General features: G+C 41.5%; 1 pseudogene; it reads left to right on the forward strand.

The window, feature by feature from the left end:
• Positions 1–2,191: 2,191 nt before the first annotated feature.
• On the forward strand, positions 2,192–3,517 carry LOC121555685 (annotated as a pseudogene).
• The last annotated feature ends 13,979 nt before the right edge of the window (positions 3,518–17,496 follow it).

Here is a 17,496-nt window from a genome sequence, read left to right on the forward strand (position 1 = left end):
TAACATAATGGTGTATCCACTAGTATAACATAAGGGGTATCCACTAGTATAACATAGATGTATCCACTAGTATCAACATCAGGGGTGTATCCACTAGTATAACATAATGGTGTATCCACTAGTATAACATATGGGTATCCACTAGTATAACATAAGGGTGTATCCACTAGTATAACATAAGGGTGTATCCACTAGGATAACATAAGGGTGTATCCACTAGTATAACATAAGGGTGTATCCACTAGTATAATATAAGGGTGTATCCACTAGTATAACATAAGGGTGTTTAACATAAGGGTCTTTGCTGCACTCCACCAATCAGGATCTGCAGAGAAGAATGGGAGAAACTCCCCCAAATACAGGTGTGCCAAGCTTGTAGCGTCATACTCAAGAATACTCAAGGCTGTAATCTCTACCAAAGGTGCTTCAAGAAAGTACTGAGTATAAGGTCTGAATACTTATGTAAATGTAATATCTGTTTTTTTATTTGTAATACATTTGCAAAAATGTCTAAAAACCTGTTTTTGCTTTGTCATTAACAAAACGTAACAAAATGTGGTAAAAGTAAAGGGGTCTGAATACTTTCCGACTGCACTTTTTACATGCACGAAGAAGAGGAGTAGTTGACGGACTGCACCGAGTGGAGTTAGTTACTGTGTTTAAACTTCAGTAACATGTCGTAGCGTTAGAATGATGATTCAGGAGTGTGCTTTATTGCAACGTCAGTGAACCCTACTCCTAATAACTCTGTGAACCTTACCACAGGTTCCAAAGTCTAAACGTGCTGTATTCCAACTTCATTTGGTTCTTTGCAGCATAGCTATTCATATCCACTGTAGATACTAATATATATATACAAAACTATCATTATTATGGAGAAGCTCACCGATGACCTGGTCAAATACAAGGACTATGTTTTTGCGAAGGATTTGGTAACCGCTGAGTACATTGACTCCCTGCAGACCTTTGAGATCCGGGACAGTGACATCTTTCTGGTCACTTACCCTAAGTCAGGTGAGTGACAAATCTACTGGATTGATAAACAGCGTTTGAGATGGTACACACTTATCATACTTGGGGGTACTTGACATGAAAAAGGTTGAGATCCCTGCTCTGTTTAGGTCATCAATGAGGAGAGAAACCTGTCACAGCTAGAGAGAATAAAAACAGCCTTTTAGAAAGTTAAAGGCACAATCCGGGATTGGAACATCCATCTTTGGAATTTTAAATGAGTGATATCTATTGATTCTTGAAAAATATAACTTCAATCCTCCCGAGTGGCGCAGCGGTCTAAGGCACTGCAGTGCTTGAGGCGTCACTACAGGGCTCGATCCCGGCTTGTCGCAGCCGCCGTAACCGGGAGACCCATGAGGCGAACGCACAATTGGCCCAGCGTCGTCCGGGATGAGGGAGGGTTTGGCCGGCCGGGATGTCCCTGTCCCATCGCGCTCGCGTCTGTGCGGGCCGGGCGCATGCAGGTTGTACGGTGTGTTCTTCGGACACACTGGTGCGCTGGCTTCCGGGTTAAGCAGTGTGTCAAGAAGCAGTGCGGGGTTGGCAGGGTCGTGTTTCGGAGGACGCATGGCTCTCGACCTTCGCCTCTCCCAGTCCAGTACGGGAGTTGCAGCGATGGGACAAGACTGTAACTACCAATTGGGGAATATAACTTATACATTTCTCATGAGACATGACAAGTTCAACTGTCTTAATGCTTGTTTTACTCCAGCCCCTTCAGCTCTGGCAGGGGGACTGCTTCGTTGTTTTTTTCGAATCCCTTTAACCATGTCGCTCCCAAGAGCTCTATGACCCTGACACCTTTCATGATGCTGACCTGTAGGAACGATCTGGGCACAGCAGATCATCACTCTATCTGTGAGTCAGAGATGGGTGATGTCTATCCCAACAACTTGGAGATGATGCCATGGCTGGAGTATATGGAAAAAACGCCTGACTATTCCTTAGCCCCAACCTGCGGCTATTCGCTCCCCACCTCACCCCGTACTCATGCCCCAGGCCTGAGGAACAAGAAGGGGGCAAAGGTAGGCAGAGGAGGGGGAAGATGGAGGCCCTACTGTATGGTTTGCATCCCAAATGTCACCCTTTTCTCTATACAGTGCACTACTTTTGACCAGAGCCCACAGGGCTGTAAATGTCTCTCTTGTTCTCAGATGATCTATGTGATGCTGGAACCCAAAGGACAACGTGATTTCCTACTATCACTGGTGTATTAACTGGGCCATGTTTGAGACCCCAAAGAGCTTCGAGGACTTTCTGGACCAGTGGTTAGCAGGGAATGGTAGAGTAAAGACATCATTCATATAACACCATGGTTAGGGTCCCAAATGGCACCATATTCCTTCTCTACATAGTGCACTAATTTTCCTAGGGGCCGATAGGGCTCTGGTCAAAAGTAGTGACCTATATAGAATAGGGTGCCATTTGGGGACGCAAACAGCCTGTTATAACCCTGACAGGCTACGTCCTAAACGTCACCCTATTCACTATATAGTATAGTGCACTACTTTTGACCAACCCATGAATACTGTAATGACCTTGGTGACGCAGCCTGTTATGACCATGTTATGGCTCTACAGTTGGCGCTTCGTCCTGGTTTGACCACATCAGAGAGTGGCACAGTAAGAGAGACCAGTACAACATCCTGTTTCCTGACCTATGAGGACATGATCATGGTAAGATATTACAGACTCATCTTACACCTATGACCTCTGACCTCTGCTCTACTGGGTAGCTAGCTAGAGACAACCAACCAGCCTGGCTTGCCTATCCCCAATCTTTTGGTCTAAATTTTCCAATTTTATTAACAAGGATGGACATGAAATGAAGAGGGAGACAGACAGAGGACATAGTGTGTAGAAGTGCTGTGGGGCGGCGTGTGATCCCACACAGGCAGGGGGATTGCATATGTGCCGAGGGCAGTTGGACTTCACCACTTGACCAACCTCAGGCACAGGGGTTTCCATCTTTAATGGACATGTTCCTCCCTTTCTCAGGATCTGAAGACAGCCGTGCTGAAGATCTGCCGCTTCCTTGAGCGGGACCTGACTGAAGCAGACATCAACAAGATAGTGGAAAAAGCCACGTTCAAAAACATGAAACACGGACAGCAAGGCCAACTACGAGTTCATACCAGAGGACATTCTCAAAAAGGGGGCAGTTCCTACGCAAAGGTCAGAGCCTGTATTACAGGAGCGTCTCTATACCAGTGTTGATCTAGGATCAGTTGTGCCTTTTTAGATCATAATAAATGAGATCACATGGACATGGGGGACCTGATCCTCAGATCAGTACTCCTGCTCTGAGATGCTTCGTGAATATGGGCCTGAGATTGGGGAAAAAAAAACTGTTTGTAAATAAACTGCATATAAACCATTTATAATGCTCTTACTCTGAATAATGACGTGTTGGTTGTGCTGTGACAGGTAAAATCGGGGAGTGGAAGAACATGTTCACGGTGGCCCAGAGTAGAGGTTTGACCAGGTCTATGAGGAGCGGATGAAGGACGTGACTCTGAAGTTCATCTGGGACATGGATCAACAATCAGAGTGATGGAAAGGTGGAGCCTGCAGCTCTGCCGCCACAAACTACCCAGTGGACACTAAGCCATGAACATTCATGTCAATTATCTGTTGAATGTACCAAAACTTGATATCCATTACAGACAAAGGTCTCTTCTTCTTCGATGAGGGTTAACTGCGGTTGGCATCCAATTTGTTGCATACGCCACCTACAGATGGAGTATAGCCTAATCGTTTTCTTGAAAATAAAATTCAAAATAATTACTAATAATTAACCCCACCCTTCTCCACTATTTTAATATATTCACTCCTACCTCATGGCCCTCAACCTGAAATGATGGGACATCACCACTTAACACTCCCTGTAACTCTTCTGCTGTCAAGTCTGGCACACCCAAGTCTCTGCAGCTGCCACCACAACTCACGTTCCATCCCTGCAGTACAATGAATAACCATTGCTATGAATGCTAAAAATCCAATCTTACTGGAAACATATATCACTTTCTTGCCTATCCCTCTGTACTGGTACATATCTCCTACTCTCACCACTCCCCTCCTCCCTTGACCCCCTCTTCCTCTACTTTTCTTCACTGCCTCCGCATATTAAAGTCTCTTCCTGGTGCACGCTTGCATTTAAAAGGTAACTACACCCCACAATCTAAATGTCTTCCATTTTTCCCAGACCTCAAAAATGCTCTCCTGATAGGGTTTAAACATTGTTGTGGACATAGGAACATCCAATTGTGCTGTTTTGCTATTAAAAATGTGTACTTTTGAGAGCTAAAACCTGCAAAAACAGGGGACAAACGGTCAACGGGGGAAATCTAAAAAGGAGAAAAAGGGAACTTGGGGAAAAAACGGAATCAGGCAAACCATCGAAGGGATTTTTTTAGTGCCCTAATGTACTAATAATAATAATATGCCATTTAGCAGACGCTTTTATCCAAAGCGACTTACAGTTATGTGTGCATAAATTTTTACTTATGGGTGGTCCCGGGGATCGAACCCACTACCCTGGCGTTACAAGCGCCATGCTCTACCAATTGAGCTACAGAGGACCACTACTACAGACATTGACAGTCTCCTAGACTGCTCCTAGAGGTCATATCCTATGTTGACTTATGACAAGTTCATGGACTAGGGCCTTATAAAATAGGCGTTATGGACTGAATCACTGGAATCCAGACATTAAACCGAAATTCAACAATATTCCAAAAATGTATTGAACTTAGTAGGAAATCAACTAAATCTATTCAACTTGTTAGAAAACGCATTCATTTGCCTAAGTGAATCATAAGACATGAACAAAATCTATCAGTGATTCGTATTTCCATGCAACTTAATGAACCGACTAAAAACAAAGGCTGAATGTACTGCCTATATTTTGAGGGAAACACTATTATTTAATTTGATCAGGACAGGGCAGGGCAGCACATACAAACTGCATTTAGTCCAATAAAAATACATGATATTATTAGGTGATAAATAAAAGGCAGTTGCTCCATGACACAAGAGTACGCTCTAGTGCAACAAAAGCTTACAGCACCTGGTATTCCCAGACGGTCTCCCATCCACGTACTAACCAGGCCCGACCCTTCTTAGAGTACGCGACACCTTTACTTTATATAGTGTACCAAGAGTTGTTCCCTTGCTTACGGCCATACCAGCCTGAATACGCCCCTTCGGTAATTGAGGAAATGGTTACATTCACGTTGGTATTGGAGGAGGAGGAGAGGGAATTGTTTGCTGCGTTTTGAAATCAATCTTTTGTTTGGTGAATTATTTGGAATCAAATTTGTCTCTTTGATTTATTAGCAGAGTTGTTTCTCCCCTAGCAGCTTTTGCTGTTGGGGGAAAGACAGAAAGGAAAAAGAAAGAACGATATATTTAGTTAATTGGACGGATTACAATGGCTACAATGACCAACGCGAGGGAACAGACAAAGAGTACTGGACATGGAGAAAATGTTCCTGGTGCATCATCGAGGGAAGAGTCCTATGACAAGTCTTGTACGGTGGCGGTGGAAATCACTGGGGGAAAAAAACTAACGATGATGGAATTGCTGAGAGGGATAAAGGAGGCCTTTGGAACGGTGACAGGGTGCAGATTGAAAGGTGATCAGAAGTACGGATAACGATGTGAATGTCCATGGGAAGGAGAGATTAATGGATGGTCTGAAGATCAAATCGTGTACGGTAATGGCGAGGGACATTTCAGCGGATGAGCTGGTGGTGTCTCTTCATGAATTTACCAGTGTATATTAGTGACGATGCTGTCGCTGGCAAACTTGGAAGGATGCGGTGTGACGGCGGTTTCTGTGATTAAGAGGAGGTTATGGCCAGGAACAGAGATCGCTGATGGTACAAGATTCTGCAAAGTCCGGTTTACAGACGTGGTGCGCTCACTACCATATTCTACCAAGTTCGAGACTTGGAGGGGACTGAGTACTTTCGGGGGATACACGACAGACAAGTTAAAGTGTGTCGAATTTGTATTCAGTCTGGACACGTAGTACGGGACTGTCCTGATTTTCTATGTCGCGATGTGGAGTACGAGGGCACTATGCGAGAGAGAGAAGCGCGAGAGAGAGCGTCGAGAGAGAGCGCGTCGAGAGAGAGAGGAGAGACCATGTAATGGATGTGGGGAGAGAGGAATGCGCTGTACGTGTAATGGGCCAACAGATGGTGAAGACATGGAACAACAGGAGGAGGAGATGGAAGAAGAGAGTGTGGAGGAGGGGGGAACGCGATGGAGGACAGGGAAAAGGAGGCAAGGATGGTGAAGGAGGAGGAGATGGTGAATCTACTGGGGCGGATGGGGATGGAATAGAGGGCGAGCATGGACGTAGAATTCTTAAAATGGATACTTCACAGATGGAAAGGAGCCTGAGGGTGGAGGAGGAGGGGGAGCAGAACACGGAAACATCTGAAGGTGAGGGAGAAGAGGCTCATGGAAGGGGTTATACCTGACACTACTCCTGAAAGTATGGATGTGAAGAGGAAGGACTGAGGGTGAAGTGTCCTCGGGTGAAGTCCAAAGGGTGAGGAAAGAAGCAAAGGAAAGGAGGCAGGGCAAGATCAAGAAGAAGAAAAAAAATAAAGACTGGGTCTTGATGATGGAAACAATCAACATAATACTTTAAATTATGATGAGTGTTATATCTGCTAATATTGATGGATTAAGAAATATGGAAAAGTGGAACAGACAGTGAGTCTGCTACAGGCTGATATGTCATGCCTCCAAGAGACACACTGGACTGATAGTATGATGGATGGAGTAAGAATGAGATGGATGGATTTGATTTATTATAATAATGGTGGGGGAGAGGAAGTGTGGGGTTGCTATATTAATTAAGAGGGAAAGTGTGCAGAATATTAGGCAAGTGTATCGGATGAAGAGGGTAGACTTTTGAGTGTTACATTTGAATTTCTAAAATGTGCAATACACTTTATTGAATGTTTATGCACCTAATAGATGATACTGACCGAGCTGTATTTTTTTAAGGCACTTGAGAAACATGTGTGGGTAAATGTATATTGGTTGGGGATTTTAACGTTAAATTGACTAAACTGGACATGTCAAGGAGTACTTTGTTGCGCTCTGACATGTCAAGGCGAGTATTGTTGGGGATAATTTAGGATCATTGTGTGAGTGATGTTTGGAGGGGAATGCATCCAGGTCAGAGAGTTTTTTTTTCAAGGAGGCAGGTAGTTTTAAAGGGTCTCAGGCAAAGCCGCATAGATTATTGTTTAGTGGTTGAAAAATGTTGTGCAATATGTACACACAAGATTAGGTATGATTTTGTATGAAGTGACTCAGTGCCTCTCTTGGGTTCATGCTGGGTCCTAGTGTGCCTTCTAGAGGGGGTGGAGTATGGTGTTTGAATGCTGAGCTATTAAAAAGGAAAATATATTGATATTGTCACACCCTGGCTCTGGGGACTCTAATATGTTGAGCCAGGGTGTGTAGAGTCTATGTGTTTTTGGTCTATGTTCTCATTCTAGTCAGTTGTGTTTCTATGTTGGCTGGTGTGGTTCTCAATCAGAGGCAACGTGAATCAGCTGTAGCTTGTTGTCTCTGATTGGGAACCAGACTTAGTCAGCCTGTTTCCCACAGTGTATTGTAGGATCTTGTTCCGTGTTGGTTTATGTTTGTTAACCAAGGACTTCACGTTATCGTTTGTTGTTTTGTTCGTGTAATCAGTTAATAAATAAGTATGTTTGCAAATAACGCTGCGCGTTGGTTCTCCTCCTTCGACGATCGTGACAGATATGATTTCTGATTGTATTAATAGAGAAATATTGAGTGATTTTAAACGTCTTAATACTGCATTGTGGTGGGAGGGTCTAAAAGAGAAGATTAGAGGGTTGAGTATTAACTGTGCAAGACGGAGGAATTTTCATTAAAGAGGAGAGGATAGCTTTGAATAAAATACTTGAAATGGAGCTGGAAAAAGTTGATAGGTGGAGGGTTATGATATTGCAGGGTTTTATGGAAGCTCAGGCTGCGTACATACAGTGGGGGGAAAAAGTATTTAGTCAGCCACCAATTGTGCAAGTTCTCCCACTTAAATAGATGAGAGGCCTGTAATTTTCATCATAGGTACTTGTCAACTATGACAGACAAATTGAGAAGAAAAAAAATCCAGAAAATCACATTGTAGGATTTTTTATGAATTTATTTGCAAATTATGGTGGAAAATAAGTATTTGGTCACCTACAAACAAGCAAGATTTCTGGCTCTCACAGACCTGTAACTTCTTCTTTAAGAGGCTCCTCTGTCCTCCACTCGTTACCTGTACTAATGGCACCTGTTTGAACTTGTTATCAGTATAAAAGAGACACCTGTCCACAACCTCAAACAGTCACACTCCAAACTCCACTATGGCCAAGACCAAAGAGCTGTCAAAGGACACCAGAAACAAAATTGTAGACCTGCACCAGGCTGGGAAGACTGAATCTGCAAAGGTAAGCAGCTTGGTTTGAAGAAATCAACTGTGGGAGCAATTATTAGGAAGACATGCAAGACCACTGACCTCCTTCCATCAGCAAGGGCATTGAAGATGAAACGTGGCTGGGTCTTTCAGCATGACAATGATCCCAAACACACCGCCGGCAACGAAGGAGGGCACGTAAGAAGCATTTCAAGTTTATGGAGTGGCCTAGCCAGTCTCCAGATCTCAACCCCATAGAAAATCTTTGGAGGGAGTTGAAAGTCCGTGTTGCCCAGCGACAGCCCCAAAACATCACTGCTCTAGAGGAGATCTGCATGGAGGAATGGGCCAAAATACCAGCAACAGTGTGTGAAAACCTTGTAAAGACTTACAGAAAACATTTGACCTGTGTCATTGCCAACAAACGGTATATAACAAAAGTATTGAGAAACTTTGTTATTGACCAAATACTTATTTTCCACCATAATTTGCAATAAATTCATAAAAAATCCTACAATGTGATTTTCTGGATTTTTTTCTTCTCATTTTGTCTGTCATAGTTGACGTGTACCTATGATGAAAATTACAGGCCTCTCATCTTTTTTAAGTGGGAAACTTGCACAATTGGTGGCTGACTAAATACTTTTTTCCCCCACTGTATATTGTATGTCGGTTGAGCTCTGGTGGCTCTCCTAATAAAGCAGACGTCCAGATCCGAGGCGTTTATTCCAGGTGGTGGAGTCAGCATTGTGCAGCAATATGCAGATGACACTACAATCACTGTTAGAGATGTTGAAAGTGTAAATAGAGTGATGGAGTGTTTTGAGCTCTTTGGGAAAGCATCGGGTGCTAAGATAAATGTAGAAAAGACTGAGGTCTTGTATATGGGGCTAGTGAATGATAATGAGTGTAGATATAATTTTAAAAGAGCTAATGGCTATATTAAAGCGCTGGGAGTTATTTTGGGCATTGATGAAAAGGAGGCATGTGATAGGACTTGGACAGGTGGATTAAATAAAATCAAAACAAACTTTGGCATTTTGGAGATGGAGGAATTTAAAATTGAAAGGAAAAGTAGTGGTAACAAATTCTTTACTGATATCTAAATGTTTGTGTGTCATGGGTGTGCTTCAGATGCCTGAGTGGGTTTTAAAAATAACTTAATTTGGTTGTTTCTAACTTCTTGTGGGATGGCAAAGGGGCTAGAATATCTAGGGTATAAAGATGGGGGGTCTAAAATTAGTGGACATAGACGTGAAAAGAAAAGCATTAAGAATTAAAATTATGCAGAAGTATTTATATGGGGAGGAAGGATATGGGTGGAAGAGGTTTTTAGGAAGTATTTGTATGATTATGGTGGATGTGAAGAGAGTGGGCTATTAACGATACGGAAAAAGCCTATGGATGAACAAGTTCCTCTGTTTTATCAGGAAGTGTTATGTGCATTGGGGAGAATTTCTTCCCGTGTTCAGTATGTGTGTGAGCATAAGGATATAGTACTGAATCAACCTGTGTTTTTAAATCCCAAAATTATAGTTCAATGATAAAGTCTTGTATAATCCCCCTTTTTATGAGGGCTGGTCTGAGACTTATTAAAGACTTTGATATATGAAGTTATTCCTGGGTTTCTAAGAGACCAGGCCATTTATGACACTGTGAATGATACAGTATGGAAAGGTACTACATTGAATGGATTTGAACGTGTGAAAAGTAGCATTCCAGCAGAATGGTTTTCTGTCATAAATGGAGATGAAATTAGGGAAGATTTATATGTATTACCGAATTTATACATTGAGAATGGGGATAAATGGAAAACATTGTCTAGTGTCAGAACAAATGGTTTTTATAAAAGATGACTGGTTACTGACAGGCCTGCTGCTGAGAAGATGTGGGTAAAACTGTTTCCGAAGTTGGATGTAAAAGTATTATGGAAAAATGTATACTTACATGGAAATAAATTAGAATGTGAAAACAACGATTTTAAAATAAGACATAAATCGGATATTCACAAAAGTAGTGCTGCATCAAATTAATAAAGAAATAAAAAGAGAATGTGATATATGTGGTAAGGTACCGGAAAATGTATTACACTTATTTGTAGAATGTGAGGAATTAAAAGATTTGTTTTGTAAAGTAAAGGAAATGATATGTAAAAACTGGGGGAGTGGTATGTTGGAAAAGCATGCGTGGGAGGAATTGGTTTTATTTGGAGTGCGTGAAGAATGTAAAGGGGTTAATGTGAGGTTGTTGAATGTTGTATTGAGCTTTGTTACGTATGCTATTTTTTGTGGGAGGAATTATGCTTATTTTGAAGGGAGGAGGGTAAGGGTGTGGGGTATTTTTGTAGCGTTGTTTAAGAAGCACATCTATATGTTTTATAGTTATGGAATGGAAGATTTTGATGAACATTTTGTTGAGGGGAGTGGGTTGATTGCAAGGGTGGATGGAGGAATTACTTATAATTTTTGAAAGCACTATATTTCAATATTTTATTTTTATTTGATAGGGGGTTGCTTTTAATCTGCCTATTTTGGGGGCAATTTATGTCTTAGTCATGTCTGTTTTTATCTATACTAGTTTTTGTGTATTTTTATTTATTTGATTTGATAGGGGGTGAATTGTTCACCTGCCTATGGTAGATTTGTTTATTGTGTATTGTTCATTGTATATAATACTGTAAATATTTTAATTTAAGTGTTTTTGATAAATAAAGAAAAAAATAAAAATACGTCCGATCTCGGAAGCAAAGCAGGGTCGGTCCTGGTTAGTACTTGGATGGGGAGGCTGCCTGGGAATACCAGGTGTTGTATGCTTTTTGTTCCACTAGAGCGTACTCTTGTGTCATAAAGCAACTGCCTTTTATTCATCACCCTAATAATATTATGTATTTTTATTGGACTAAATGCAGTTTATGTGCTGCCCTGCCCTGATCAAATTAAATAATAGACAGTGCATTTCCCTCAAAATATAGGCAGTACATTCAGCCTTTGTATAGGCAGTGTACCAAGAATTGTTCCCTCGCTTACGGCCATACCAGCCTGAATACGCGCTTCCGGTGAGGAGAGTAAGACAGGTGCAGGTGATTAAGCTGTAAGTGAGTGTTTGCTCGAGAGCTATTTGCTTGATTTTCTTAGTTTATTGACGGACAATTGTTTGATTTTGAATTCAAATAAGTTTAAGGTTAGTGAGTTTTTCCCCCCCTTGCAGTTCTGCTGCTTGGGGGTGAGTTTTTTTTAGACTTTTTTTCCTGATTGCTTAATGACAGACAACATGGCAACGAATAATGGAACGGATAAAGACAAAGGCAATGATTAAGAACACGAAGATAATGGCGAGAGACATGATGGCAAACGAACTCATCGTCTCGATTATGAATTTGCCAGTTTATATCGAGGACGGAGCTATACTGGGAAAACTGCAGAGCTGGGGTGTAGCTGCCATCTCGGAAATCAGAAGGAGAGTCTCGCCGGGGACGGAAATCGTGGATGGGACGAGATACTGTAAGGTAAAGTTCACGGACACCGTGCAGTCCTTGCCGTATTCCACTAAGTTCGAGACAATGGAGGGTGGTGAATATTTCAGGGTGATTCATGACAAGCAGGTTAGGGTATGCCGCCTGTGTATTCAACCTGGACATATTTTCAAGGACTGCCCTGACTTTAGGTGTTTTAAGTGCGGAAACCAGGGACACTATGCGAGGGAATGTGCTGGAGCGAGAGATAGGGCAGTTTGCGCAGGATGTCGGAAGAGAACCGATGAGTGCAACTGTGGAGAGGTTGTAAATGAGGAGGAGAGCCAGGACCTCTTCATGGAAGCTGATGTATCACCGAGAGGAGAAGAAGAGGATGGGAAAGAGGACGTGGAGGAAGGTGGAGAGATGGAGAAAGAAAGAGGGGAGAAGATAGAGCAAAAGGTAGACGAAATAGGGAGCAGCTTGGACTCAGAGATGAGAAGGAGTTTCCAGGAGGAGGGGGGGAGTGGGCTGGGTGGAGGCACAGATTTTTTGGGAAAGCTCAGGCCTTGCGAGCACCTCGGGGGGTGAAGATATGGAGGGGAGTTTGATTTTGACGACAATACCAGAGACGGAGAGATACGGGGAGCACAACGGATGTGGGAGTAAAGAATTTGAGTTGGTTGGACGAAATGGACTTGGAGGAGATATCTGATACGGACGAAGGGGTAAAGATAGTTTTTCTAAGGGAAAGATACAGGAAGAGGAAAGCGAGGGGGGGAAGAAGGAAAGAAACAGGACAAAAAGTATGTGGATATCCTATGTCTACAAGAGACGCATTGGGACAATGATTGTGTATTGAAAGTAAAACAAATATGGAGGGATTTTATCTTTGTTAATAATGGTAGAGGGAATTCTAGTGGGGTTGCTATTCTAGTGAGAAAGGATGTGGTGGACAAAGTGGATGTACATGATGATAATAATGGGAGGGTTTTAGTTTTAGATTTTGAGTATATGGATATGAAGTTTAGAATTATAAATGTGTATGCGCCAAATAACGAAATAGAGCGCAAGGTTTTATTTGTTGAAGTGGTGTCACGCCCTGGCTCTGGGGACACTGTTATGTTGAGCCAGGGTGTGTAGATAATGTGTTTTTGTTTCTATGGGTGCTATTTCTATGTTGGCCAGAGTGGCTCCCAATCAGAGGCAACGAGTGTCAGGTGTTGCTGGTCGTCTCTGATTGGGAGCCATATTTATACAGTCTGTTTTTCATTGGTGTTTGTGGGATTTTGTTTCTAGTCTGTTTATGGTAGACCGTGAACTGTCACGTATCGTTTGTTGTTTTGATCGTATCTCGTAATAAAGAGTATGTTTGCCTGCAACGCTGCGCCTTGGTCCTCATCTATTCCTGACGATCGTGACAAGTGGGACGATGGAGTGTGGGAAATTGCATCGTGGTGGGGGATTTTAATGTGAAATTGGACAGATTAGATATGACAAGGGGAGCTGCTTTTAGGAGAATTGATGCATCTAGAGGGGTTTTAAAGAAAATGATGTTTGAGAAAAAACTTATTGACATATGGAGAGATGACAATCCCAATAAACGAGAATTTTCTAGAAGGCAGGTGGTTTTAGGGGAATTAAAACAAACTAGAATATATTTGATTTTAGTTAAAGGTTTAAGGGATTTTATGAAAGATGTTAAGTATGTTTTTACAACGTTCAGTGATCATGCATGTTTAATTTTCTCGGTGGGTTTAGACAAGGAAAGAATAGGAGGTGGTACGTGGTGTATGAATGCGAGTTATTTGGGGGATGAGGATTATTGTAAACAACTTAAATCTTTGATAACATGTGAAATGGAGGATAAGCAGCAATGGGGCTTTAACTGATTATTTAACTCTGGAGAGATCTGTGAGACAGGGATGTCCTTTATTTGCTTTATTGTATGTTTTATCAGCTGAACCTTTAGCGGCTTTTCTTAAGAAGGATAAATTTATTAATTGCGTACAGACACCACAGGGGGATTTAGTTTGATTCACCAATATGCAGATGACACAACTATAACAGTTAGAGATGAGGACAGTGGAAAAAAGGGTAATAGAAGGTTTTAAAGTATATGGAAGAGCATCAGGAGCTAAAGTTAATATAGAAAAGTCTGTTGTAATGTATATTGGGAAGGTAATGAGGGGAATTTTCCTTTTAAAGAGTTCAAATAATATTTGAAGGTGTAAAAGAAAAAGAAGCTAGGGATTTGACATGGAGTGGGGGTGATAAATAATGTCAGGAAGGTTGTAAATATGTGGAAGGGGAGGTTGTTAAAATTAAAAAAAGGGGAAGGTTATTGTTATAAATTCTTTACTGATGTCAATTTGTATTCACGTCATGAATGTCTTAGATTTGCCAGAATGGGTTTTAACTGAAATGAATAAGATTTTAGTTGAATTTTTATGGGATGGGAAGGGGGCGAAAATCGCTTTTAAAACATTGATTGCGGGTTATGAGGAGGGGGATTGAAGTTAGTGGATCTAAGGGTGAGGAAAATAGAGATAAGAGTGAAAATGGTTCGGAAGTATTTATATGGGGAATTAGATTACGGGTGGAAAAAGTTTTTTGCAGAGTATTTGCAGGAGGTTGGGAGGATAGGGGATAATGGTTTATTAATGTGTGTAAAACAAGAAATATACCTTTGTTTTATAAGGACGTTTTCGAGGCTTGGGGGCAGGTTTTACCACAAATTTCTTATGAATGTAACATTTTGTAAAATATTTTAAGTTAGCCAATCTTTTTTAATCCAAAGATCAAATTTGATCATACAATGTTGTATTGTAAATATTTTATGAGAGCTGGGATGAGACAGATTGGTGATATTATATATGAGGTCAGGCCGGGGTTTCTACCGGTACAAGCTATTTATGACAATGTTGTTGAGGTCGATGATGAAATAAGCAAAACTACAGTAGAAAATATGTATAAGAGCATTTTAGGGTGCATTCCGGAGGAGTGGGTTGTTTTAATAAATACAGAGGAGGTTGAGAGCCAGGGGTTTACCGGTTTTATTTTATGAAAATAATGGAGTGAAACGTGATTTGTCAGGCTTGAAAGTTAAAACAGTCTGTAGTAAATGTATTTTAAAAATGATAAAAGTGCCTGCTTCGGAGAAAGTGTGGTCGGAGGTTTTTGTAGATGTATGGGAAATGTGTGAGTGTGGAGGTATTTTTTAAGAGTATGTTGGAGATAAATATAGAGATAATGCATAGATATGGTGGAGGCAACTTTGAAAAACAATGTGTGGGGGAGTACATTTATTAGAATTTCATCAAATGGAAAACTTGTGTTTAATTATTAATTGGATTAGGTGAGTGTTTTAATTGTTAAGTATTTTGCCTGAAAAGGTGAACTTACAAGAGGCAAAAGAGCAAGTACACGATCACCGGGACTAAACTCAGCCTGTCCGTCATATTTCAGTTTCTGTTGAGAACATATTAGTTTTTATTTCGCCAGTTCACCAGCCCTATACAACTTCAGCCTAAAACCAATTACATAGTCAATAAGGTTCCGAGCTGGTTCTTCAGGCAAACAACCAACCTGCAGCACTGCTAAAGGCCCACGCACCTTATGACCAAACACTAAGTCATTTGGGCTAAACCCTGTGCTTTCCTGCACTACTTCATGCGCAGCAAGTAAGCCAAGGTAAGCCGTCCTCCCAATCTGCAGACAGTTCTGTACAATATGCACGAAGCAAGGATTTTAAAGTTTGATGAAAACGTTCCAAAGCTCCCTGGCTCTCGGCATGGAACACAGTAGACTTGTTGTGTTTAACTTTAAGCTGTTTGAGAACCTGAGCAAATCAATGGGAGGTAAAGTTAGACCCCTGATCTGACTGGATGATTTTTGGAATCCCAAATATTGAAATAAATTGAGTTAACGCTTTAACTACTGATTTTGAAGTTACGGTACGCAAGGAAAAAGCTGCCGGATATCTAGTTGCTTGACACATAAGTTAATAACTAGCTATGACCTGACTTGGACCGTGGTAAAGGCCCAACACAATCAATAATAAGATGCTCAAAAGGTTGACCTACGGCTGGTATTGGATACAAAGGTGCTGGCTTTAAAACCTGGTTTGGCTTGCTTGTGCGCTGACACGTATCACAAGTTTCAATAAACTGAGCTACATCCCGCTTTAAACGTGGCCAGAAAAAATTACGGAGTATACCATTATAAGTTTTACGAACACCCATATGACCTGCCACATCATCGTGTGATGTTTGCAACACTTTATTTCGCAAAGTAGTAGGCACAACTATTTGAAAGACTGGTTCTCCTAGACCCTGATCATAGTGTGGAACCCATTTCCTGACCAACAGCCCATCAAGAAGAAAATAACACTGAGCACTATTCCTCACCACTGAATCAGGAACAACTTTATCAAACAGATCAGCCAAGGTAGTGTCGGCCTTTTGCTCAGCTATCAATGAATCTCTAGAACTAGTCAACTGTTCTGTCTGGAGTTTGACTGGCAACTCAAGACATTCTGGCTTACTCTCAACATTATTATGAGAGGCAGCGCGGGTAACAGCACAAACTGGACATACCTTAGGAGACACACAGTTGAGATCTGGAGATATCCTTGCTGGGGACACTGAAGGTTGCTTCATAAAGATGTTTAAATTTGCCATCTGCCCACATCTTACTACCCGCCAAGTCATTCCCCAAAATCATGTGTACTCCCTCTACTGGCAACTGGGGTCTAACCCCAACATCTACATCACCCTCTACCAGACCACATTTTAGGGTAACTTCATGTAAAGGAGAGTGGAATTAAACCCACACCACGTACCATTACACATCTGCCAGCATCAGACTCCTTAGAGAACGGCAACACAGATTCCAAAATAAAAATAATCTAAAAGCTCCAGTGTCTCTTAAGATCTTGATTGAAACATTTTGGTTGCCGTCTACCAGGGACACTACACCATCTGAAATAAAGGCTGAAAAATCACCGTGGGAAGACTGAGAATCAAACTCAACTAGTGGCTGAAAAAACTGGTAGTCAGAGGCTGTAACAGGAGCTGCCATTACAGCAGGTCTAACTTGACCCGACTTTTTTTGATTTAAGGAGAGGACAATCTTTTTCCAATGTCCTTCAATTAAACAGTAGCGACAGGTATTAGCATTAACCAGTGCTTTAAGTCCTCCAGACCCAAACTTCTGCTGAGGCCTTTGAAAAAGAAGCTCCAAAATAAGGTGACCTACTATTCCTAGAAGGGAAGTTATTTTTATGGTACATGTCACTGTTTGACTCAAATGGCTTTTATGTGTTAGCCTGTACTCATCTGCAAGGACTACTGCATCACCTGGAGACTTAACTTTACGTTCATTCGTGTATGTAGCAACCTGGTCAGACAGAATTTTTGAACTGTTCTAACACAATCAAATTAGACAGACCCTCAAAAGTACTAACTTCAGAAGCTGTACACCAACAATTAAATGCAGAAGTCAAATCACAAACAAACTCAGAATAGGTTTGTGAATCTAACTTTTCCTGTAACGAAAACGTTGACGATATGCCT

The sequence above is a fragment of the Coregonus clupeaformis genome, unplaced genomic scaffold (assembly GCF_020615455.1).
Source record: "Coregonus clupeaformis isolate EN_2021a unplaced genomic scaffold, ASM2061545v1 scaf0172, whole genome shotgun sequence".
Taxonomy (NCBI): Eukaryota; Metazoa; Chordata; class Actinopteri; order Salmoniformes; family Salmonidae; genus Coregonus; species Coregonus clupeaformis.